The sequence below is a fragment of the Rhipicephalus microplus genome, chromosome X (assembly GCF_043290135.1).
Source record: "Rhipicephalus microplus isolate Deutch F79 chromosome X, USDA_Rmic, whole genome shotgun sequence".
NCBI lineage: Eukaryota > Metazoa > Arthropoda > Arachnida > Ixodida > Ixodidae > Rhipicephalus > Rhipicephalus microplus.
In genome coordinates, this window is record NC_134710.1 from 188,206,035 (window position 1) to 188,231,645 (window position 25,611).

The 25,611-nt window shown below is 47.7% G+C and overlaps 1 protein-coding gene across 3 annotated transcripts in view; it reads left to right on the forward strand.

The window, feature by feature from the left end:
- The window catches only part of MYPT-75D (Myosin phosphatase targeting subunit 75D), a 393,518-nt gene that overhangs the window by 218,646 nt on the left and 149,261 nt on the right, over positions 1-25,611 (forward strand). For all 3 annotated transcript variants that reach the window (XM_037428768.2, XM_075878366.1, XM_037428769.2), the window contains one exon: positions 18,857-18,974. The gene's annotated coding sequence lies outside the window, so the exon portion shown is untranslated. The remainder of the gene's footprint in view (positions 1-18,856; positions 18,975-25,611) is intronic.

Below are 25,611 nucleotides of genomic sequence, written 5' to 3' on the forward strand. Positions count from 1 at the left end.
CGTAATCGCAATAATTAACTGTAAATTGCTAAAAGCGCTTCAAGAACACGTGACTGACTTTCGAGCCGCCCCGCAAGAGAGGGCGCCACCGCCTCGACAAACGGGCGATTGCTCCTCCCACTGACTGCAAAGAGGAAACGCCCCGCGGCGGTGGTCTAGTGGCTAAGGTACTCGGCTGCTGACCAACATGTTGCGGGATCAAATCCCGGCTGCATTTTCGATGGAGGCGGAAATGCTGTAAGCCCGTGTGCTCAGATTTGGGTGCACGTTAAAGAAACCCACGTGGTAGAAATTTCCCGAACCCTCCACTACCGCATCTCTCATAATCACATGGTGGTTTTGGGACGTTAAACCCCACATATCAATCAATTAGAGGATAAAACAACCTGACGGAACTCCATGTAAACGGCACGTATCTCAACTGCCGTCACGAGCAGGAAGTCGATAAAGTGAAGCAAAAAATTGGCCCGTATGTGCATGTTAATCTGCAAATTTCCTCGAAAGACGATAGTCTTGCGTGTGGAGAGAGTGAACAAAACATTTATTTGATGTTCTGTGCAAGAAAATCGGTGAATGGTATTCTGGGGACGGTGCGTTAGAGTGCCTCGAGCGTGCAGCGGAGGCGAACGAGCGCATCAAGTCACGTCACCCGTGAGACATGAGTGCCATATGGCAGTTTTCTTCGAAAACGTAGCGCGTGGCTCTGAGACAGGTGTGCTTTCCCGTCTCAGAGGTGATAAGGTGCACAACGCAAGGCGGCGGTTAGGTGCCACCACCGTCTAGTCGTAGCAAAGCGTTGGAAACACTCGCCTTTTTGTGCAAGTGTGGCATGGTCGATGCAGCGTGATAAGCGCTACGGTCCTTAAAATTACTTATGTATGCCTTTTCTAGTAAAAGACGCACATGCAGATTATGTACGTGTTGTTATGGTGCCCCATACATGCGCAATATTTACTGTAATAATTGACAATTGCACAAGTATGAGCGCTAAATCTTGAGCAACATTCGTGGGCGCTGCGGATGGGGTCGACCGTTTCAAATACCCTGTGCCGTTAAGAGTGGACACACAGACAAATGTACGAACAGATAGACAGACCAAAATTTTTGCGTCGAAGGTTCCCAAGAAAGACTATCGTCTTTAAAATAGGACGCTCGTTTCTCACGCAGAGGTCCTACTCGGGCCGAGGGAACACTGCGTGCTTACCTCTGACGTAGTCGTCACGGACCACTGGGGACTCTACGAACGGGGATCGCTGGGGATGCGTGCTACGCAGTTCCTCGGTTCCGCAACATAGTGGAGCATGCATTTGCGCAGGATTTAGAGCTACACCAATCGCTACACAAGTTCTTTTTCTATGATATCGGCGTGCACTCCGAAGGTTTCTGCGTGCAGATGATGCAATGGTGTGCTTTAAAGACCAGCTTTTCCTGAGCTGCAGACTTCTGACAACAACTTATGTCCCAAAAGTAAATGCCTTTGTAGGAGGCATTACGGCAGCCTGTGGCCATCAACCCGACCAAACGTGCTTGCCGAGGAGTGTTCCGGAAGTCCCGAAGCATGCTCTCGCATCTGGATGCCGTTTAAGGACGTGCGCGCGCAATATCCCCGCCTCCGCTGTCGACACCGGTGGGCACCGAAGCAGCCGCGGCGCCGGAACAGTTCCTCTCAGGCACTTTTGTTTTTACAGGATGCTTTGAACGCAGCGCCGTCATTTGTGGACGACTCAATGGTATAGCAGCCGAAAGCGACAATCGTGACGCGGATAATATAACGCCGAGCGGAAAGGACACCACTGGACATTGAGAAGCGAGACGTGGGCCCGCTTAAGCTAGTCGGCAAAGAGAAAATGGAGGGTCCGTAAGAGGTGCCATAAGGGACAAACGGAAGACAACTTCCGGGACGTGACTCTACTTTCATCCGGGGGTATAAGAACACGGCGTATTCGGCTCCAAAAGTAGAGTGGGGTTGCACACTCCATATAGGCTTTAGCTCGGACCAGTGCTAGCACATATGCCTCTATATGGAATGCCAATCACGGGCATGCTCGAGGCCGTGCAACCAGCAACCGGGCTACCGCGCGTTGTGTACGCGCTTGCCAAGCAGAGCGGGGTCTGCAGGCGACGCTCTGCTGCTGCGCGAGCCTGTGAGTGCCTCTCAAAGCGTCTGCTCACATGATGCGAAAAATGCGTCCATGGCCGACTGCGTGTACGTTTGTATATTTCATGAACCATACATGAAACAATTCAACACACATAACCGGCTTGTCACCTCCGCGTAAACTAAATGATCGTAAAATTCCCTTTGTGAATGTTCTGATAGCCTGCGGTCGCAACGTATTCGCATCTTACAACGTCTCATATGTGTACACTCATTCATGTTATTACGCAGTCAGGCGTCTCTCAATCATATGGTTTTGGGACGTTATTATTATTATTATTATTATTATTATTATTATTATTATTATTATTATTATTATTATTATTCTGACGGTGCAGCAAGTGCACACGTCTGTGTCGTGTGCGTGAATTCCCTTCAATGAAATCAGTACGCGAGCTGTTCTGCAAAGCTAAATGCGCTCAGGAGAAGAACGCTTGGGGAACTTCCAAGGCTCGTAAGTGTTACTACCTCAAGGGGCACATAAGAAAACACGGCGCCAATTCGTACACCATGGAACCATCATTGGATCAAAGCTCATTATTTTAGTGGTCGGTGGGGCTCCCGACGAAGTAACGGCTAAATCTTCTATCATTTCGTGCCTCCACCTGGCCTCTGTATGATGTCCTCGATTGCATCTTGATGGTCGTTCATGATTACTAAGTGGCGCCACGAAGCAACACGATAACAAGAGAGCACACGAAATACAAGCGCCGAACACATCGGTGCTTTTGTTTCCTTACCAAGCAGTCCACTTGTCAGGACAGCTCTTCTAAACGGTGGTCATTGTCTTAAAAGCTACCAGAATGAGGCCTTGTTTACTTTAAATGCGTGTGTGCGTGTGTGCGTGTGTGTGTGTGTGTGTGTGTGTGTGTGTGTGTGTGTGTGTGTGTGTGTGTGTGTGTGTGTGTGTGTGTGTGAATTACCGCATAAAGATGATGATTCAGAGATCTATGCCCTGTCACTTTGTACCTGTATAGTCTGGAGCGGCGACAACTTCCATGTGACTGTGGCAGTCACACATACGTGCCTGTACTTATGTCCCATGAACCTACAGAACCGTAATATCTTGTCTCGCGCATTTGCTTTTTTTTATGGAATGGGGTTTCAGCCTCAAAAAAAAAAAAAAAACCCTGTTCTGTTCCCAACGCTCGTTGCAGACGGCGCAGCAAGGTTTAGGAAGCTTCGTGTTTTGCTTGAGATCGTTCTGTTAAGATTGGCATGCTGAACGCGAGTAGTCAAGTTCGTTCAAGAGCTTACGCGAACACCAGCGATAACGCTCGGAGGTTTGATGACTGCTGTATAAGAGACAGCGCGTTCCCGCGATGACCAGATTACCGACGACCGACGTTCTGCTCGCCGCCGTCGGTGTCGTCCTTTATGAAAAGGAACACGGGAGTGCGTGCCACCTAAAGCATCATCAACCGAGACGGCGAAATAAAGCACACCTTCTGCGTCATCTATCGGGGAAGAAAATAACCAATCGCAGCCGGTGGACAAGCGTTGCTGCATCAGGGCCTGTTCACGCTAGCGGCAAGCTTGTCGTAACGGTGCAGTGCCGTAGACCGGCAGCCGGTGCCGCCCGCAGGAGAGCTGTTCGAATTGCACGGCAAGCTCCTCCGACAAACATGGCTGCCCTTGTGAGTGCAGTTGTCGACCGCCTCGAATCTATCTAGCGGTCGCCGTGCGCTCTGTAGCTCGAAAGCTCCAAAGTGATGCTTCCATTTGCTTTAGACTCGTGTCCTTTAGCTTCGACAACACACTACTCGAATCGATTCGGCACCGTTTTTGAGAAGCATACTCAAACAATTAATGTTATAGGCCTAAACAAGCCCTCCCAAATCTCGAAGGGCACACATTACACGTTTGTTTGTTTGTTGTTGTCTAACGCTGGAAAGCTGGCGCCACTTGTCCAAACGCCTGCTTTTGGGGACGTCATTTTGAATTGCTGTGCACTTTTTTAAATACCGGACAGGCGAAAATGCTCTATTCACTGTTGGAACGTAGTCTGGGAACAACACGTACGAGATATAGTGAAAACCGCGGAGCAAGAAGCAAGGAGCCCGAAGTGTCCCGCGGCAGATGCAGACAATGCGGAGAGGTGAAAGCAGACGACGCGACTCAGCCATGTCGCTCCCCCGTCTCTGATTGGCTAAACCACTCTCCGGCAAACGGCGAAGAACGGTTGCGTGCGCGAAGCAAACAGACGCGCACGGCTGCCTGAGAACGTCAAACGACATGTTTCGTAAGTCAAGACCGAGTACCAATATATATGTATTGGCTTATATGGTTTTGTACAATATGTCGTTCTTCGCCGTTTCCTTGGTGGTGGTTGGCAACAGTGGTGGTGCTCCTTAGTTTATTTTTTTTTATCTTTTTCTTCAAAATTACCACCTGACAGTTGTCCTATTAATTTTTTTTTAATTCCGAGGTAGCCTGTAATGCTTCGGTGCAGCAGGCAGAACATTCTTGTTTCATTTTTTAATATTTTAATATCAAAGTTTGCCCGCACAAACCTTCATGTATATGCACTGCAATAAGGTAATAAGTTCGTGCACTTGCCGAGAGAGCTGTGTATCGTCGCCGTACCCTCTGTTGCCCAGGATCATGTCGGTGTAGGTACCGCTTTGTAGTTGAAACACATCCTATAAGGTGCACTTAGCGTCGTCCCAAACATGAGGAATATCAAATATTGTGTGAATGCAGCCTTTTAGCGACTCGGGTATTAATGAAGTTTTGCCTTGTTGTTGGGTGCCTGATCGCCAAGCTGTTGCTTATCGGTTTTGTGACGAGCTTTAATTGTGCTTGAGATTACGTTGTATTGCACGGTCCTGGTCCCACTACAGCGAAATAATTGTTCAGTAAATTCTGATACTCCTGCACTTCGATTGTACCTTAAAAAAGAACAGAAAGCGGAAAGTGAATAAACTTGAGTCGCCGTGCGCAATATTAACGTTGGGCGAAATTTACACAGACACACCTGTTTGCTTGAATTTGGGTTTGCTTCAAAGAATCAAGTTCAGAAAAACAATCTATAGACGGCGTGCCACACACTAATATCGTATAATTTCGCGCAAAACGTCCTTTTTTTACATTACCTTGAACACTTTTGTGGCGTTGTTGTAGACTGACTGATGGAAGGAGCTTACATTATTCGTTTGAAAAAAAAAATTGTCCGATCAATTAAACGAACCTTTGTTGCATCACTGTCATGCAGATGATCAATCGAAGGTAGCTGCGTACTTAACTGTTACCGTTTTATACTGTCATTGGGGTAAGAAAAGGCGCGCTAAAGCGCTGTCGGCCTCGTCGCTTTCCAGAATAAGTTTACCAACTGTCCTAAGTTTTTTTTTATAGTGAAATGAATTACGAAAAATGCGCATGAATATATGTGGTTAATTTAGCTTATCGCCCTATAACACGGAGTTTCCTTTTTTTCCTTTTTTTTTTGTAGTATCCAAGACCAGCATGCATGAAGCAAGGAATGAATTACAGTAGCGCGTACGTAGCGGAAGACAAGCTCAACACTTACAAGCAAAAATACAAGAAACGTGACATAGTGCGAAAACCCAAGACAGACGCTAAACGTGAACACCCCTTTGAATGGAAGATTGTGTTTCTCTCACAAGAAACAGTAACGTTCGGCGAGTTTTGTGCATATCTGCAATGGGTGACGTATACATTACGAGTGGGCTGCAGTCAGAGCATTTTATTCGCCGATAGTCGGCAAACCACTCGCAAAAAAAAAAAAAAAAAACGCCGCTGCGTGCATTTGTATGCGCGCCGCCTGTCGCCTATCCACACTGGCGCGATGACGGTGCTGCCACTTATAGCCCAATCTCGGGGCGAATAGGAATGTGTATGGGTGATTCAATACTGCGGAATACTGCCGACGTGTGTGCTAAAACTTCCTGCGGAACCACCGCACGTGACCGCAGCAGATGCAACCAGATGTATCCTTCCCACATTGCAGGCCCTCAACATCCGTGCTGGAATTCGCTTGAACGCGACCTCTTTGGCGAGGACAAATCGTACATGAAGTTATCAGCCGTCGTTGCTATATACTGCCCTTCGTACTCGTCGCTTCGCAGATTGCTTTCAAGGTAGGGCCCGCGAAGCCGTGCCCTCAGCCCCTTGCACCATCTCGCGGAAAGTTTAACATATCTTTAACGTCGCAGAATGTCCTTAAAGTTTTCACGGAGGAGCATACATGTGACTGAATTGTGTAAGGCGTTGTATTCCGCAGGGGCACACCTCAGACATGTACCTAATGACCATTTTAGCGTGATACCGTTGGAGATCGTTGTAAGCGAAAAATCGTTTTGTGCGAAAGATCAAAATAAAATAAGTAATCTTCGGTTTGATTCAGAATCGAACTCGGGCCGTGTACGTGGCGAGCAGGCGACCACAGAGCAGACCGAAAAAAAAAAAAAAACTCTATATGAATGTCATAAAGTGGAAGGAGTCTCCTTAACGCGCATCTTATGTTACGTGGCAGAAGCGTAGAATCGCTCCAGGTGTCGCAAGATGTGCATTGAGCAACGAGTGGGTGTTTTAAAGGACCACCCATTACAAAGCGCTCCGACATATTCGATCATTATTATCAGTTGCTAAAGTATCAAGGAAGTGAGCAGCTGCGTCCGCGTGTTGCCATGTATACGCGCAATGGAGCTTTGGCTGATTCGCAAAAGCAAAAATTGTCGCATTGTGGACACTGGTCGACTCGCAGCGAGAATTCTAGGATATATTGCTTAAAAGGCCTATGTTAAGCGCGCAGTCGTTCGTTTCCTTATGGCATGGTTGGCGCATGCGCCCAGAAGCCAGGTTAGCGATTGAGAAGGCGATGTGCTATCGCGCCTTAAGATGGCGAAGCTGAAACGTCCTGCAAGTTGTTTTTTTTACTTTGTGACTTCTATATGCATATGAGGAACCTCTCGGCAACGCCGATGGTGAGAGCAGCAATTCGTCTGGAATGTCCTTATGATTGTCGCCTTTAAAAGAAGCGCAAGTGGATGGTTATACCTTTCGTCATTCAATTTTGCACTTTCCGGCTAGCATTGTGAAGCTTAGATTAGGTACTGATAGCAACAACTATTATTCACCTAATCCTGGTCGGAAAAAAATTCTTCACCATTGAAACTTCCACTCTGAATAAATTACGCAGACTACTTCGCCGAAGCAGTGGACGAATTTCGTTCGCGTAGTTCATCGGTGATGGAATGATAAGATTGTTTTGGTGTGGCATTCCTTCGTCTTGTCATCGCTTGTACGAAAGCTATGCCGCTTTTTCAATAAATTCGCTAAAAGTACCGGTGGGGCATTTTCTTCTTTCTTCTCCGGTTTCACACGTGGCTGCAATATGTGCATATATTGGTCGTTTCTGCACAAGCTTTTCAGAAAACATTTTTTTATGTATAGAAGCATTGTGAGCTCCGCAATACAATTACAGAACCGAATTTTCGAACGGAGAACTGAAAGACGCGGAGGCCTGAATAAGGAAAGGGAGGAAAAAAAAAATAATTGTGAAAGTGACCTGCTCATTATGCAGGAGACACGGAGCTCATCTGCTCGACCATGCATGAGAGGGAAATCGGAAACCGCGCTATTTGAGGCCGCGTTCGAAAGGCACGAACGCGGTTTGAGACTGAATTTCCAAAGAGGGAATCCGTCGGACTCGAGCCAGGATTCCGATCGAATGAAAAAGCGATCATCGATGTTTGAACAAAGATCGTAAAAACAACCACGTGGTTTTCTCAGCCGAGGTATTGAATTAGGATGGCAGATTTTTCTTCTCGGATGTTTCTTTTTGCTAGCATTGGTGTTTTTGTCTACGTATCCCTCCCTTTATTTTTGTTTTGTTTTGCATAGACAACGTCGCTGAGGCACGTCGTTCACAATGCGATGCCTTTCACGTGATCGTATTACAATGGAACTCCCCGATCTTCCTAGGAATTGAAGTGCTGAACACTTTTTTGCTCATTGGAAACAAATTAGGTGAATTAAAAATAAGATACAAGTGAAGACACATTTCATCTGAAAGGATCTGTCTAATAATAGAAGCGGAAGAAAAAAAAAAGAAGGGGACGCACAAGAATACACCGAAGCTGCATAACCGCAGGCGATATTAAGACTGTGCCCTAAAGACCGATCATGCGCACAACTCCCCGAGCAGACTATTGCCTCCGCGTCGTTTGTTAAAAGCGTGCAGCGGCAGAGATGTGAAAAATCCGACTAAAGACCGCTCATGCGCACAACTCCCCGAGCAGACTATTGCCTCCGCGTCGTTTGTTAAAAGCGTGCAGCGGCAGAGATGTGAAAAATCCGACTAAAGACCGCTCATGCGCACAACTCCCCGAGCAGACTATTGCCTCCGCGTCGTTTGTTAAAAGCGTGCAGCGGCAGAGATGTGAAAAATCCGACTACACGATGAACCAGCGCCGACAAGGACCATAAAGGCACGTCACTTTGAGCGACCTCCTCTTACCGGGTCAAGACGATCTCAATGTCTTTTTCCTGTATAGAACGTGCGCCAAACAATAAATCGGGGTAAATAAAAATAACAGTGAAGCCAGAGCCCTGGCAAAGACGGCAGCTGTTTTGAATGGTCGTGTTGTATAGTCTGGGCTAAGCGCGAGCGCCTAAACAATAGAAAGGAGCGCTGGGCGCCGCGAACAAAAACGGGACGGGGAGCTTCCGATTTCACCCTCGCCACTCTACACACGCGCGCGCACGGCCGCTTAGACGCACACACGCACGCACGCATGTGCGCTTATCTTTTTTGTTATACATCCCATGTCCCATTTTTTAGAGCAACGCGTGTGTCCGCTTATCTCGCGGCGCGTCTTCTAGAGCAGCGGGGGTATATGCGGTTACCCACCCGCGAAGCGGTAGAGTCCTATAGCTTCTTATTATGCAGTCATGTAGACCCCGTGAGTACATGAGCGTTTGCGGAATACCGCATTACCGTATAAGTGCACGACATCAACTGCTACGTTATATAGGAGTGATATATTGTGAAGCAGGCATTCGAGAGAACACTCGGAATAGTGACTTACCATATATTCTACTTAACTGCTGGTTTAAAGCATTCCTAACGAAATAGCAATTAACGTCCACTCTTATGCATTTCCTTGGACAACACCTACGAGACACGCATCTTCCAATCAGATTGAAGTGATGAAAGTGTCACGGGATGTCTGCGTAATGAATCGCTGTCAGTGCTGTGCACGGCATCGGTAACAGCGTAATCGAATTGCAAGGACATATCAGAGAAGCCCCATTGACTCCCTGCGGTGCTTGTAGTTGCAGGTAACACGTAACAAATGTAAATTAATTTAAATGGCTCTCCACAAGTGCTGCAATGCTGCCATGGTCTTGAGTGACCATGCCTAACAATATGTGGGCTTGACCTAATACACGTACGCTAAGGCCCAGAAAAGTAAGTTGGGAAAGAGGGGACTGGACTGTGCCTCAAGACTCGGCGTACAACATGGAGGTATGGCGCCATTTCGGGGCGTGTATTCTTTTCGTCCGTTTCATATCCACTGCGCTTGCATAGTGACAAACAAGAAGCCCACCACTTGGGTGAGGCATCTCCTGCCGGTCAGGCTGCTGTTCAAACAAGTCCTTTTGTTCAAATACCACCCTACAGGTACATGTTCGCTGCTGAAAATACTAACTACAAAAACAATTAAGAGATTTCTTCGATGCCGCACCAGGCCTGTTCACACCAAGGACGAGCAGTCTTTCTCATTTTTTTTTTCGTGGCAAGTAGGCGCAGACACACTCGCGTGCATGATCTCTGCAGAAAGAACAGACGTGAAGTGAGTAATCCACCTATCGAACAAGGCCGACGGGTGGTCCCCATATTTCTTTCGGCGAATGTCTGTCAGCAGCACGTAGGTTCCCGAATCGTCTTATTAATCTCCGGAGACGTGGCCATCGCTGCATGGGGTGAGGCCATAACGGGGCGGCTGCGGCACCAGTAGAGGAGGACCCTCGTGTATGTTACTATCTATGAAGCCATCCGCGAAGGCTTCCGCGAGCAATATCACCGACGACTCGACTCAAAAAGCAGGATTTTATCACGTTCTCGCCACACCCGGCGCCTCGTAGCCGGACAGCCGTTTGCCAACCGGCCTTTTTTGATTTAGGTCCGGCCGGGCTAGAGCAACCGTTATATCCTCCTCAGTCCGTGTGACCCCATTTGGGGCCATTTGTTCAAGCAAGCGGAGCATTTTTTGAAGGAGATATTTTTTGCGTCAAACTTGAATTTCTCACGTGGACGGAGTTAGTTAATGCAAGCTCAATCAGATGGTGCTTCATGTTGCACATCTGTGACGCATGGTGGGTTTGAAAATGGCATCTCCCAGCAAACGTCAACTTCTTTGTCCTTTTGGGAGCAATTAGATTTTTTTAGGCTTTCGTGGTTTCTTTTTACAGTGCATGTGTGACAGCCACAGGCGGGCAAACTCACTTATAAGTCAACTCACTCTGACTCGTAACGAACCGTGAGTTTGAGCCTGAGTGAGTCCTGGTGGGTAATAGTTTTGTCAGCTTGAATCCGAGTGAGTACGGTTGAGGAAAATTTTCTTAGTCGGAGACCGAGTGTGAGCTCTAAGCGCAAAATCTATTTCTTGAGTGAGTCTGAATGAGCTCTACACTTTTTTGCCGTACTATGGTGGTATCACTACTAAAAGGGGTCCAGTTAGATTGTAGTCAATTTTATTAGTCATTTCTGTTGTTAATTTCAGTAAACAGCCGTTTAAATTACGTGTCACGAATGGAGGTTTAGAACCGCACTGTCACTTACAGGGAAGCACCTGACTGAATAAAGAATGCAAAAACTCATTCAAGAGAATGACGTCAATCTTTCACATTCTGATGGTCCCGAGTTTATCGGACATGGTGCTTACTACGGCAGCCGCTCAGGTGAGGGCAGCATACATTGGCCATTTGCACGATGCCCGGAACAAGGGGTTGATGTAGTCGGGGGTCTGCCCATATGACTAGAGGCAGCCAAGTCTCAGGGAGAAGTCGAGCTGAGTAGCTGTAGATGATAACAGGAACGTTTATTTAGAGTATTTACATACTGATGGTAGCGTGATACTACATTGAAGGTAGCATCATCTACATGAAGAAAACTTCATGGCGGCTCTTGATGGAAGCTTGATGGGAGCTTCTGGGAGCTTGTCTGGAGCGTTGCAACGCTCGCGTTTAAAGCCCTGGCCGTCCCAAGATTCCCTGCAGAGAAAAGCAATTGAGTCCAGGACAGTCCAATGATATTGTTGTCTTCATTTCCGCCCCCCAAAAAGTCAAGCACCGCTCCTTCTCAACCCTGGGAAGAGGCACGACGCCCACTTCGTCGCACGGTGAGGGAGAAACACAACACACGACACAATGCGATACTACGCACAGCACAGCACTGCACATGGGCGCATCTTCAAACCACCACCACCAACAGCAGCTCAGTTCAATGACGCTGTCTCTCACAGGCAGATCAACTGCTTAGTCCGCGGCCATGTTGGCTCATCGATAGGGTCTGCGGCTGCGGGCAGGCCACGGTTTGTGGGAAACGAAGAGATGAAGGCATTTCGGAATGTGGGAAACGTACCCGAAGATGGATCCCAGAAGCTTTGCTCAATGTCCGGTGCACCTTGATGAACAAAGCAGCGCGAGATGATCGCCATTTCTAAACCGCTTCGGCTGCAGATGGCCCTTCCTAGGTCGTCAGTTGGTCGGGCGTGTGTCCAAAGAGTTTTTGACGAGGGGATTTGAGTGCGCAGAAGAATTCGAAGTTTCGTGTTGTCGCCGCTTTTGGTGCTCCTCTGGGAGCGCTGATCCGAAACAAATCAGGGCAAGCAAGCCAGCGAGGCCGATCATAACAGGACCTTAAAGAGCTGGAGGAGCAGATGGTTTGACTTTCAATTAATTTTTCGGTTTAAAACATCCGTTGTCAAATGGAAAGGCATGCCACTTGGTACGATCGACCGCATTGGGCTATAAGGGTCTAGTGACAAATGGTCAAACGATGGAATCTACTAGACATGGTTGCCACGTGCAACATGCTCACGACCGAGATGGATTTGGTCGGCTGCTTTGTGCCCCACGACCGCATTCATTGCGTACACGAAATAATACTGTCCGCATGGTCGCACAGTTTTTTTTATATTACATGCATGCTCGAACGGGTGGACGGAATGTAAGAGCAAGTGATGGCCTCGAAAACTCGCTCTTGACCTCAAGTCAAAGTTTAAAGTTTAACACTGTAACATTTTGAACTCAGCCGCCGTGTCCAAAGTACAGCGTAAAAAAGGAGAAAGCGAAGAAAGAAACGAAAAAGAAGATATCTTACGCCTCTGTCGGCCGACTGGCCGACAGAGGCGCAAGATTTTTGTTACCCTACGAAAACACGCGATATGGCATGACAAGACACTTCCCCGAATATCTTAACATTGGATGAAGTTGCGAATACAGAACAACAGATTACCGAGATAAATTTAGAGTGAATTGCTTAATACGTGGGGTTTTCCCGTGCCTCCAGAAAAGAAGCTGCCTTGTGGCCCCATTTGAGGAGAAGAAAGTTTCACCGATGTTTTTGGTGTTTTGTCCGAAATAATTTTACCTGTATTGCCTTATACAGCAATCCAGGTAGAATTATTTCGCTTTGATAATTTATTTCCACGTTCCGATAAATTTATTTCGAACTTTTTTATTATGTCCTTGAGCGTATACGCTCAAGGACATAATAAAGAAGTTCGAAATAAATTTATCGGAACGTTGTTTTTTTTTTTTTTTTTTGAGGGACTGAAGAGAATTTAGAGCGCCAAAGTATATACTCGTGCTTGAGCTATTTTGACTCTTTCACGTAGGCGCGTTTCGGACTACACTGCGCACATTATTCGAGGACCTCTCGCGTGCTATCTCGAAAATCTTCCTGGCAGAATGCCGCCCCTCGTCCGGAGTACCCCGTGTACTTCCTGGCCGTAGCTGAAAATGGAGACCTGGTACGAGTGCATGTTACGGGGACTCAATTTTGTGCCGTGAAGTCGAAACACTAACTGTTCGTAAAACACAATGACAAAATTTGTTAGTAAATAACCCTTAGGAGTAGCCTACGCTCCGACTCCGGAGTGACCGACTAAAGTTGTTGGGGGGTGTGGACAGACCTCTCGCTAGAAAATAATTACTCGATGCCTCGCGGGTAATTGAAGCAAGTGTTCTAAATAATTCTACTTGGTTAAATGACACGCGTACTGCACGGGTATTACGCATCCACTGATTAAGTCTGCAGGTAGCATTGTCTAACCATGACCGGCAGCTTCCCACTATCATGGAAATGTGTACAATCATTGCATTCCCATGGCTCGAACGTCGAAAAAAGAACCTTGTGGTTGACAAAGAAGCTTCGGAAGTTGAGGGACGTGCAGTGATCGGTTGGAGGGCGGGTGGTAAGCGTGAAAATGAGAGACGGGAATTTCATATAGGGGATTAGGAAGTAGAATAGTGTGTACGCGCAGTGTTGAGAAGAAAAAGCAGAGAGAGAAAGAGAGAGCTGGACTGCGCGTGTTGTAATGAATATGTAGGTGTAAATAGTCGTTAGTACGTTATTCAAGGGGAAGACGCGATGGACCTCTGTAGGATTGAAACACGAGTATTTTCCAAACAAAAATCAAACAAAAATGTTACTTCGCTGTATGGGTACGCCAGTCCGTATAGTGAGCCAGCTAGCCATCGTTATACCACATTTTGTGGGGATGCCTAAACCGACCACCGAATTCAGATACCTGTCTAGGTCAATAGAGACTGTAATACTTTCGAGCAATAGTTCCACGAAGTGGGCAAGTGGGACGTGCACGTAATACGCTGTCACTGCAGCTTACTTTTTGTGCTCGAATATAGTATCTCTTGAATCGCAGCGCTGCTGAAATACTTCTTCCATCTCGTGTATGGAGCGCTTGTATTAGCCTCCTACGGGTCGTCTATAAACGTATACCCTTGGCTCTGCTTCTGGCGGGTAACGCTGCGGAGCTCGGTTTTGGGCTTTGTTTTCAGTTATCATTTTATTTTTTTACACTTAAAACCGGCAGTGTGTCGGTGTCGCTGACGTCGTACGCAGCTGACAGCTTTTCGAAAGTTCGTTTCGTAAGACATATATAAAGAGGAAAAGGTTATTTGAGGGGTAAGACGTGCTTCATCGAATCTCTACTCCGTTGTGCAGTGAGGGCTGTTTCACCGCTGTACCATGGTTGGGCTGTTCTATGGACGGCTGCCTTCTGCGGCATAGAAAATAGAGATTGTGCATATCCGTATTACATTTTCTGGCTTCGCCCAAGTTATGGTAAAGTCGGATTGGGAAACTGGAGAAGCTGGAAAACAGTTGGCTATTAGGTGCACTGGCTCTCCGCGCATCTAAAAGCGCAGTCTGCGCACTGCTGCTTTGCTTTGACAGAGTACTACGGGCTAGAACGAAGGATTTGTTGTGCAATAGTGAAAAAAAAAATAACGGGAAATGAAACAAGACAGCATATAATGCTAGATCCACAATAAGACACAATAAAGTGACCTGCCCGGTGGGGTCTATTTCTTTCCCCCCTTACTCTGGGCCACGAATCTTCCGTTATGCTGCATGGGTGCACGTTAAGGAACCCCGGGTGGTCGAGATTTCTGCAGAGCCCTACGGCGTCTCTCATATGGTGGTTTTGGGACGTTAAACCCTACATATAAATCAATCCGTTATGCCGCAAAAGGGGTAGCCGAAGCAGAGCGCCGGCTTCCGGAACGTCATTAGTTTTACTCGCGTAATACTGTATTCTTTCGCGTGTACGCGTCTAAGCGAATGGCTGTACAGCACGAAGCGTTTGGTCACCTTGGCGTATACGCTGAACGTCTCGATGGGCGTTGCGACAGCGAGCGAGTCCACTTCAGGCCTGTCTTTGTGCGCGTGACGCAGTGCTTGTTAACTTGATTGGTGAGGCGATGATCGCTGTAATTCGTACCTCCCCTAAGTCAGTTCTTCGTCGTGTAGTTTTTCAATCCATTATTGTCTACATCAATGTTTACGCCTCTGAGACGTATCGCGGCTTCTCAGATGGGTTGACAGCAGGGCAGGGGGGAACTTCGACAAAAACGCTGCTGTATGACCGAATGGGAAGATAGCCCATTCGGTCATACAGGCTGCAAAAATTTCATCCCTAAAACTAAAAATGCAAAGATGAAAGGTGTCGCATAAGGCAATATATTTATTCATATATGTAAAATGAGTCATCTAACCATTGATAACGACCCAGGTGGTCGAAATTCCTGGAGCCCTCCACTACGGCGTCTCTCCTAATCATATGGTGGTTTTTGGATGTTTAACCCCACAAATCAACCATTGATAACGAAGACGTGTGTTTGCCAATGCGTGATTGTTTTACCAATTCATTATCATAAGGTGTTTTTCTGTCCGTTGTTTAATGCGGCAAAAAATGTGATGGTTTTCGTGCATTTAAATCCTACTGGCGGGGCGCGTTCTGAACGTTGCCGAGTTTTCCATCTTTGTAAGGTTTAATTGGCTCGCAGGGGCTGCTACTGCAATCTTGATTTGCTGAAGACGCCAACATGGTGGTATTTCATGGTGCTGAGAATAGTGCGTTCTTCTGTTTCTGTGCCCTATCACGAGCACCAGCTGTCCCGGCGACTTTACTATTGGTTGCACTTCAAGTGGGCACTATAGCTGCACAGCCATTCGTCGCATTTTCTCAGTTCTTGTCTTGGCTGCTTTCTTGCCCTTCCGCGGTGGTCTATAGTGGCTATAAGGTATTTGGCAGCTGACCCGCAGGTCGCGGGATTAAATACTGACTGCAGCGACTGCATTTTCGATGGAGGCGAAAATCACGTTAAAGAACCCCGGGGTGGTCCCAATTTCCGGCGCCCTTCACTACGGCGTCTTACATAATCATATGGTGGTTTGGGGACGTTGAACACCACATATAAATCAAGAACTGAATGAATGGATGAACGAATCAATCAATCAACCAATCGATTAATTAATTAATCATTGGCTGCCGTCTTCCATAGTGCACCACGCAATACATAAAGGTTGTCCGGAATTGCGTTCTTTTTTTACGCTTTTTGTCCCTCTTTTGAATTATTTTTACCTTCTCTGTCGGTCATCCCATTTGTCGTCGCTCTAGCCTTCGCTGCAGCTCGCTGTTTCGTTGATTGCCAGCCTCGCATTAATTACGTTCCCTTTGCTGGGCTGTGCGCCCCAGCAGTTCTTCTCGCGAAGTCAGTGAGAAGACAAAATAAAGAGAGGAGGAGCTCGTAGTGCTTCTCCCTTTGGTGCTCTAATTTTTTTTTCTTGTTACCACAGTGCGCACAGGCTTCACTTTGTTTCGCTCACTTCTGACTTTTCAGGTCCCACCCTCCTTCCCCTTTTACAGACTGCAGTGCTTGGTTGTAAGTGGTCATCTCCGGCCTTTGCTGTCGTGATTGCATGCCGTGTCATCTCCGATTACACGTTCTGTCGTCGAGAGTTCAGACTGCCGACGAACCGCTGCCGGGAAAGTTTCTCTCTTTGGTTCCGCCTGGGTGCGTTCGTTAGCTTAGGGGCCTCGCTCCGTTTCATTTTTATTGTTGTCTCCTTCTCTGGGCTCTTATTTTATTATGATAATGGGGATCACTTGGCGGCAGTCTTCGCTTTGACAGCCAAGGGTCTAGACCTGAGCGCCCGGCCGCTCCTTCTTTAGGGTCCAGTATAGTGTTCCGTTTCCTGCTGTGTAGCGCTGAGCCGGGGCTCGCAGTGAATGAGGTCGCCGTATCTTATGTGCGCATATAGGGTTTCTCATCGGTGAAAAAAGAGGCGGAGTGATTGGGGGAAGAATGATAAAGTTATCGATATTCCTCGAAGGCTGGAAGTTTTTTAGCCGGCGTATCAAATTGTGCAAACAGCGCGCCTGCGCTGGTTATGTAAATGTCGAATAGTTTCCGAAGAAATGAAGTACAGGTGTGACGTAAATCAGGGGGTTATTTTTAGCATTTTAAGTGACGAACATAATACAGCGACTGTGGCGTAACACGGTGACCAGCGTATATAGCAGTCACTACGTTTGGGACTTGGGAGTTTTATCTTAAAGGCACATGTTAGGTGGAGTATAGTTATTACAATGATAATGTAATTGGTCGCTTACTTCTGCTTTTTATTGAATGGGCCAACTTTGCCCACGGATAGATAAAAAACGTCTATAGTCATTCGCAGGCTTAATTAAAACAAGTATTTGTAACGTTCGGTGTATTGTGCTGTCTAAGTGGTGCATTCTGCGTGTGGGCTGACCGGCACAGCGTATGGAAAAATATGCCATACCTTTGGTATTGTTAATGTTTCCAGTCACTACATATTGTGATCGCAGTGGACCATATTAACTGAACGTGAAACATTTTACGTCGCGGCGTTCTTTTGCGTCGTCTTTCGCGCATGTCTGAGAAAATGATTGTATTCTGTTATGTACGTAGAGCAAAAATATGATTCGAATGACTGCTGTCCAATCCAACGAAGAACGTCATTCTTGCTCCTCAGGCCGTTCTTTTGGGGGAGTACTAACTTGTCGTTTTTTTCTTTCTTTAGTTTTATGAAGCTAGGCCAAGCTTTCAGAGAATTCCTGCAAGCACCAGAGTGCCCCAAATTATTAGATGCGAAGCAGTTTTTTGACTAGCCTATGTAACGCTGTCCGTCCGTGTTTCTGTGCCAACGCGCCGCATCGCGCTCCCCTCGTCGCAGTTGCTGGAACGATGCCAAGTAGGTCAAGTCGCAGCTGCGCGTTGACGTCACTTTCTCTCTCATCTGCTGCAGCTGTCGGCTCTTCTGCCAGCTCGCAACCCACTTCTCCCTCGCTTGACCCTCTCCACTTCCCGCAACGCTCGAGCGCACGACGAGTGGAAACACTAGACAGAAGTGTGTCCGCAGCAGCCGTACGGACGCGGCCCGCCATTGCAAATGGCTAGCAGGCTGCGTGTGTGCGGCTTCTGTGGATGCGTCACTTGATCTGTTTACTCATTCGGCTCGTTTACCTGTGATGAAACTTTCATGAAACCCAACCCGCCTCCCGTGTCTTTGCGTTTCAAACAAACGTTCACTCGAGTAAACGCTACACCGAGCTTCGCCTCAAACCGTTCATCCAGCACCCGCGTCGACGCCTGTTTCAACCGGGCAACGTCGTGCTGCTCCTTCACATCTCATCGGCGTTTCCATCGGGGAGATGGCCCAAGATATCCTTGATGTTTTAGACATCTCAATTTGCTTATATTTCTACTATACCGCTACGGAACGACGCCGTAGGTGGTGACGTGGGAGCAGGACAGCGCGAAGTTTTTCGACCCTCGCTCCAGCCCTCTCGTTCGTCTGTTATGTGGTTACGTTGACCCCATGCGTGCGTATCAATACTAATAGTAGGCGCCTGAACGATCTCGTATACACTGATCCGTGCATGCGCGTATACGCGACTATATTGGATGTATTTTGTCCAGGAAGTTAGGAGTTAGCGCAGTATTTAACTTTTTTTTTCCGTTTGCATGTGCATACGGCGGACCTTTTCCCTTTTCAGGGCTCCACAGAGATTTCTTGGTGTTGTTGTTGTGACCAGACGTGCTTGAGGGGTCTGTTCTGGTTTGGGGCGTGTGCCTCGCCGTGTGGCTAATGAGTCTCGGCTCTTCGTTTTGCAGGTGTGAGCCGAGGTCGATCAAGATGAGCGGCTTCCCTGGCAGTCGCCGTCTGCGAGGCCCGAGCCGTTGTCTTCCGCCGCCACATTGTCTGATTTGAGGTCGCTCGCTGTCGTTTTCGGTAAGTGGGATTCAAGTTTGCTCGCACTGTGAGCATTTTATGACTCGCGTGTCATGCGGACTGTTCGTGGAATACTGCACTTCTGGATGTTCCTCATTGTTTTGCAGGAAATAGCGTCGCCTATTTGATAGCACGTAGTACAAAAGCGTGAAAACATTATTTTTGTTGAAGGTACGTCACGTCATCATAAAAAAAAAAAAATTCTCGCTTCAACGCATCGCTATTATGCCGCCTCTGAATGAGTGGCGCATTGACGAAGTTCGAAATAAATTTATCGGAACGTTTTTTTTTTTGGAGGGACTGAAGAGAATTTAGAGCGCCAAAGTATATACTCGTGCTTGAGCTATTTTGACTCTTTCACGTAGGCGCGTTTCGGACTACAATGCGCACATTATTCGAGGACCTCTCGCGTGCTATCTCGAAAATGTTCCTGGCAGAATGCCGCCCCTCGTCCGGAGTACCTCGTGTACTTCCTGGCCGTAGCTGCAAGTGGAGACCTGGTACGAGTGCATGTTACGGGGACTCAATTTTATGCCGTGAAGTCGAACACTAACTGTTCGTAAAACTTAATGACAAAATTTGTTAGTAAGTAACCCTTAGGAGTAGCCTACGCTCTGACTCCGGAGCGACCGACTAAAGTGGTTGGGGGGTGTGGACAGACCTCTCGCTAGAAAATAATTACTCGATGCCTCGCGGTTAATTGAAGCAAGTGTTCTAAATAATTCTACTTGATTAAAATACACGCGTACTGCACAGGTATTACGCATCCACTGATTAAGTCTGCAGGTAGCAGTGTCTAACCATGACCGGCAGCTTCGCACTATCATGGAAAATGTGTACAACCATTGCATTCCCATGGCTCAAATGTTGGAAAAAAGAAAAAAAAAACCTTGTGGTTGACAAAGAAGCTTCGGAAGTTGAGGGACGCACAGTGATTGGTTGGAGGGCGGGTGGTAAGCGTGAAAGTGAGAGACGGGAATTTCATATAGGGGACTAGGAAGTAGCAAAAGAGTGTGTACGCGCAGTGTTGAGAAGGAAAAGCAGAGAGAGAAAGAAAGAGCTGGACTGCGTGGTGTAATGCATATGTAGGTCTAAATAGTCGTCAGTACGTTATATTAAGGGGAGGACGTGATTGACCTCTGTAGGATTCAAACGGGAGTCTTTTCCAACCTGCCGAAATCAAACAAACAAAAAAAAAACACGAAGGCACACTCGGTTTGCATCGGGATGGCGCATAGCACTTCTACTTTCGACTCCCGCGGGACCGAAGAGACAATTGAGCATGGCCTCACGGTGGCCGCATTTATGGTGAAGGCGAAAGTGTTTAAGGCTTGTGTGTACTTGGATTAAGCTGCACGTTAAAGAGCCCCAGGTGGTCGAAGGCTGCGGAACTGTCCACACCGGCGTCGCTCATAGTATGATCATATCCTGGTTTTGAGGCGTTAAACCCCAGCAATTGTGATTATTCGCATTCATAGTGTTCGACCTCTGCAGTAGTGCTCGTTATGGCAACCGGTGATACCCTCCCCGGATGTTATGAATCTTAGTGCGTACAGGTCCTTGAAATCTTTGAAAACCTTTGAATTAGAAAAATTTGTTTTCAAGGCCCTTGAAAGTCTTCCTGGAATTTTTTCCAGTCCTTTAAAACTCTTGAATTTTGTGAGAAGTGCATTCTCATATCGACATTGCGGCCTCTAAAACACGGTGAATTGGCATAAGTCAAACTCCACATTTGAAAAGCATTAATTTTGTGGGGGTGCACGTGGTCCCGTTTTGCAGAACTGCACGTGAAAAAAAAAGTCAGTTTTGAGGTGAGGGTGAAGCAGTGAAAGCGATAGCAACAATGCTACACAAACAACAGAAAAGAACTCTGTGCATGCAGTGCTCTGCTCAAGCACGAAGTACACGCGGAAATAACACGCACAGGATGAAAGCTAACCAACAACTATCACTGGTCGACACTTGCAGCGTGCTGCGTAAACACAAAGAAGGGTGCTTGAATAGTATTCGCAGGTAGGCAGAGAATGAGTGTGAAGTAACAACTGTCGCAGTTGCTACTTGTGCACAGCCCAATGCTCTTATTCTTCATGTTCTTGGGAACTTATGCGCATGCAGCATGGCCTCTGAGTTGTTGGACCAAAAAGTTTCTCTCCGCCGTCCCAATCGCACGGAGATGGCATAATGTCGCAGGTGGGCACGACTGACTCGTTTGCGCCGCGCCACTCGCCACCGAGGCAGTAGGCAGTTATAGTATACCGGGCTTACCGGGATACCGGAATCTAAGTGCACATGCGCAGATACGTGCGTTACCCGTACCGCTTAACGTATGCGCGGTATTTTTCAGATTTATCGTTACCGTGGTAGCTTATGTGTACGTAGTGTACGTAAAGATGGCGGCGCTCTCGGACGCCTGCTTCGAAGTGGTTTTGGCGTAGTTGTTGAAAGATTCATCTTGTTTGCAGCAAACGACCGTTTAAAGTGGCTTCGCTTGCCTTCAGTTAGCTTCGACGACCGAGTATTACGGATAAGTTGGCGTGGTTTTTTAAGATGGCTTCCCATTTTGAACGTGTCTAGGCCTAACTGGAAGATCTGTGTAAACAAATCTGCAAGGTGAAGTTTCTCGCTTTTGGGGCGCGGTTCATATTTATTTACTTTTATTACTAAAATGAACTTGTAGCAATGCTTCGTGTGGTGACACAGGCAGACATTCTCGTTTTCTTTTTCTTTTCACTGTTCTTACTTCTCCAATCTCCGATAAGTGGTGCCACTATCTCAGCTGGGCCACGTAAACCACGTAAACGCTATTCCGCCAAACTATATGACGCTGCGCGCAACGAACGTTTGCTGTATGGTAACGTGTTTCCCTTAACTTCCGCTATCACGCTAACGGTAAACTATAACTAACTAGCTATGGTTATTCTGCGTAGGTGCGCAGTACCGCACTCACGGAAAGTCCCCGATGAAACGCCCAGTTTAAGCTACATGAGCACGTGAAAAAGAAAACAGGTCCAGCGCACGCTGAAGAAGAATGGTACAAAGCGACCGTACCTTCACCTGGCAACAGACATGCTTTCTTCTCGCTATGTTGTCACTGCTTCCGGGTCTGAAACAGCCAGGCAGACCTGCTGCAAAAGCGAAAACTGTGCACAATACTTGGAGCTTCGCTTATAGCTTCCTACAATTCTTTTCTAAAATGGGAAGGGGGGAGTATAAATTAAGCTCTAGCACGTGCTTCATGCTTCTTTCGCGTTCGGCTAGTGCTAGGACCTGGAAATGGCAACACCGGCGCTACCGCTTCTCGCACATGACGTCAAGTTCATGCCCCCTACACGTTTGTTCATCTTTGTTTAAGTCAAATAACGTTAAGCTGGAGGTTCGGGATATGTTTGGTCAACTTTACAGAGTATACAGTGCAGAAATCTGAACCGCTGTCGTAATAGTGCACTGCGTTGAGCTTTTTTTACTGTTTAGGACTTGCAAAGTGATGCAGACTACTTATTGTTATTTAATTAGGCTATATATTTCCTTAACTTGATATAAGTGAAATAATGCTGCACAGGACGTTTTGAATGTACTTGAGTAACTTAAGTCTATGCTGAAAAAATCTCGACCGCTTTTGTAAGCGTTAATTATTGGTTGTGATATTGAGAAGTTATTAAGAATAGATGTTTTTGTTACAAATGCGATATTCATTCATTTATGGTAAGTGCAGTAAGATGAGTCGTTTTTGATAATTGTATAGGGGGAAAGTTGCAACTTTGCACGTAACTTTGAGTTCTTGCAAAAACTTGTGACAGGTCCTGGAAAGTCCCTAAATATTCTTGATTTTTTGCCTTGGAAACCTGTACAAACCTCGCACCATATCTGCAGTTCAGAGTCTCAAAACCACCATATGATTATGAGAGACGTCCTTGTGGATAGCTCCAGACATTGCGACTCTCTGGTGTTGTTTAACGCACCCTGACATTTACCGTGTCTCGACCTTTTCGCCTCCGCCGAAATGTGACCGCCGCGGCCGGGATCGAACCTGCCACCTTTGGGTGAGCAGCAGAGTACATTAATTACTGATCCACCGTGGCGAACCACTTTCCAGGTGTTCCCAAGCGGACTTGAGTCAAGAGGCTATTTTCTGTCGCTAAGATTCGGCGACTATGGGCATGTGTGTCGATGGCGCACAAAGCAACGAAAGCGTTGCTTTGTCTAAAGCAACGCTTTCGTTGTCTAAAGCAACGACCTAAAGTCTCTTGCGACCGCCGGTTGACTATAGCTGGGCTCCTCCAAGTGTGGGCGTGGTTTTTGCTTTTCCCGTTTCTTTTATTCTGATTCCATTTCCCCCGACCTCATTATTTTCCTCAAACTGAGTGTAGGGTAGCGAACCCCTTGGTTCTACTTTTCTCTCCAATTTCCAAATTGAATTTTCGCTTTTACTGTTTGCATTTCGCTTACTTTTTTTTCCTGCAATGAAACGTCCAGGATTCATGTAATTATTGCGATAAAGTTTCAATGTGCCCACGTAGTCTACGTGTAACAAAGCTGAATTGTGGTTTCCTACGCAGTATGTCATCACGAATATATAGGGAATGCTAAAATGAGCGAACATGTGTGTGTGTGTGTGTGTGTGTGTGTGTGTGTGTGTGTGTGTGTGTGTGTGTGTGTGTGTGTGTGTGTGTGTGTGTGTGTGTGTGTGTGTGTGTGTGTGTGTGTGTGTGTGTGTGTGTGTGTGTGTGTGTGTGTGTGTGTGTGTGTTGGGGGGGGGGTCCCTGTTGCTGACGTTCTTTAGACGAGCAGTGTAGCCGATGACCCGGCAAGGATTTGCATGTGTCGACAGTAGGCGCCTCCCAGATAAGTACGCCAGGAAAAAAAAGAATAATAGTCAGGTAATCGAATTCGCTTCCCCAGTGGCGTAAATCAGTTGGGCAAATGTGCTCCAGAGGGTTCGCACTCGGTAAACCAGTGCTGACACGCACGCACACACGCGCACACGCACGCACACACGCACGCACATACACACGCACATACACGCGCACATACACGCGCACACGTACGCATACGCACACGCACCCACACGCACACGCACACACTCGTGCACACACACTCGCGCACACACATGCGCGCACACACATGCGCGCACACACATGCGCGCACACTCACGCGCTCACACATACGCACACGTGCACGCGCGCACGCACACGCGCGCACACACAAGCGCGCACACGCGCGCACAGGCGCACGCACACGCGCACACACACGCGCGCACGCAGGCGCACGCACACGTGCACGCACGCGCGCACACACTCGCACAGGCGCTCGCACACACAGGCGCACGCACAGGCTCACGCGCACGCACACACGCGCACGCACACACGCGCACGCACACACACACAGGCGCACACACACAGGCGCACGCACACAGGCGCGCGCACGCACAGGCGCACACACAGGCGCACACGCACACAGGCGCACACGCACACAGGAGCACACGCACACAGGAGCACACACAGGAGCACACTCAGGCGCACACAGGCTCACGCGCACGCACACGGGCACACACAGGCGCACGCGCACGCACACGGGCACACACAGGCGCACGCACACAGGCTCACGCGCACGCACACAGGCTCACGCGCACGCACACAGGCTCACGCGCACGCACACGGGCACACACAGGCGCACGCACACGGGCACACACAGGCGCACGCACACGGGCACACACAGGCGCGCGCACACACACAGGCGCGCACACACACAGGCGCGCACACACACAGGCGCGCGCACACACACAGGCGCGCACACACACACAGGCGCGCACACACAGGCGCGCACACACAGGCGCACACACACAGGCGCACACACACAGGCGCACACATGAGCACGCACGCACGCGCACGCACAGGCGCACGCACGCGCGCACACACATACACACACAGGCGCACACACATACACACACAGGCGCACACACATACACACGCGACATCATATGGGCGTTTCTTCACAGTATCCTGTTTCGACGTTTTCAGCTGCTTGTTGATTTGATGAAAGAGAACCAAAGCGCTCATGTGTGTGAGTGAATGAGAGTGAGGTCACTGTCTAATAGAATTTTGTTCCAGGCCTGTCTTTTTTGCAATCATTTTCGCGCTACCTTTTGCTACGATGTGGCGTTATTTATGGGTACATTGGCGATGTAGGGAAACAATGTAGCACTTTTTAGTGATGAAGTTAGTGTGCTGCATTGAAACAAGCGGATGCGCGTGATGCCGCAGCTGAAAGTTCCCAGATTTTTTCTTCTTTTTTTAATAAGTGGTAAATGTTTTTTAGTTGTCTGACGGAAGGTTAACATCGTTTGAATGTCTGAACAGCCGGATTAAGCTTACACAGAGGGACGAGTGAGGGGTGGTTCTTCATAGTTTCATAGTTTATTCATCATCATAGTTTTAAACATACATCACTTATCCAGTGGTTGAATGGAAAGGGGTGGTGAAAAGGCAACTGAATGCCTGACAATGCACCGATCCCCGCCCAGACCACAATAATGCACAACACTCAGCATGTGTGTCTAGAGCGTAAATACATAGATTCAATACAGTGAAATATACAAAGTGCAGACGTAGAGCGTGGAAAAGATAAGAAATAATTAGAC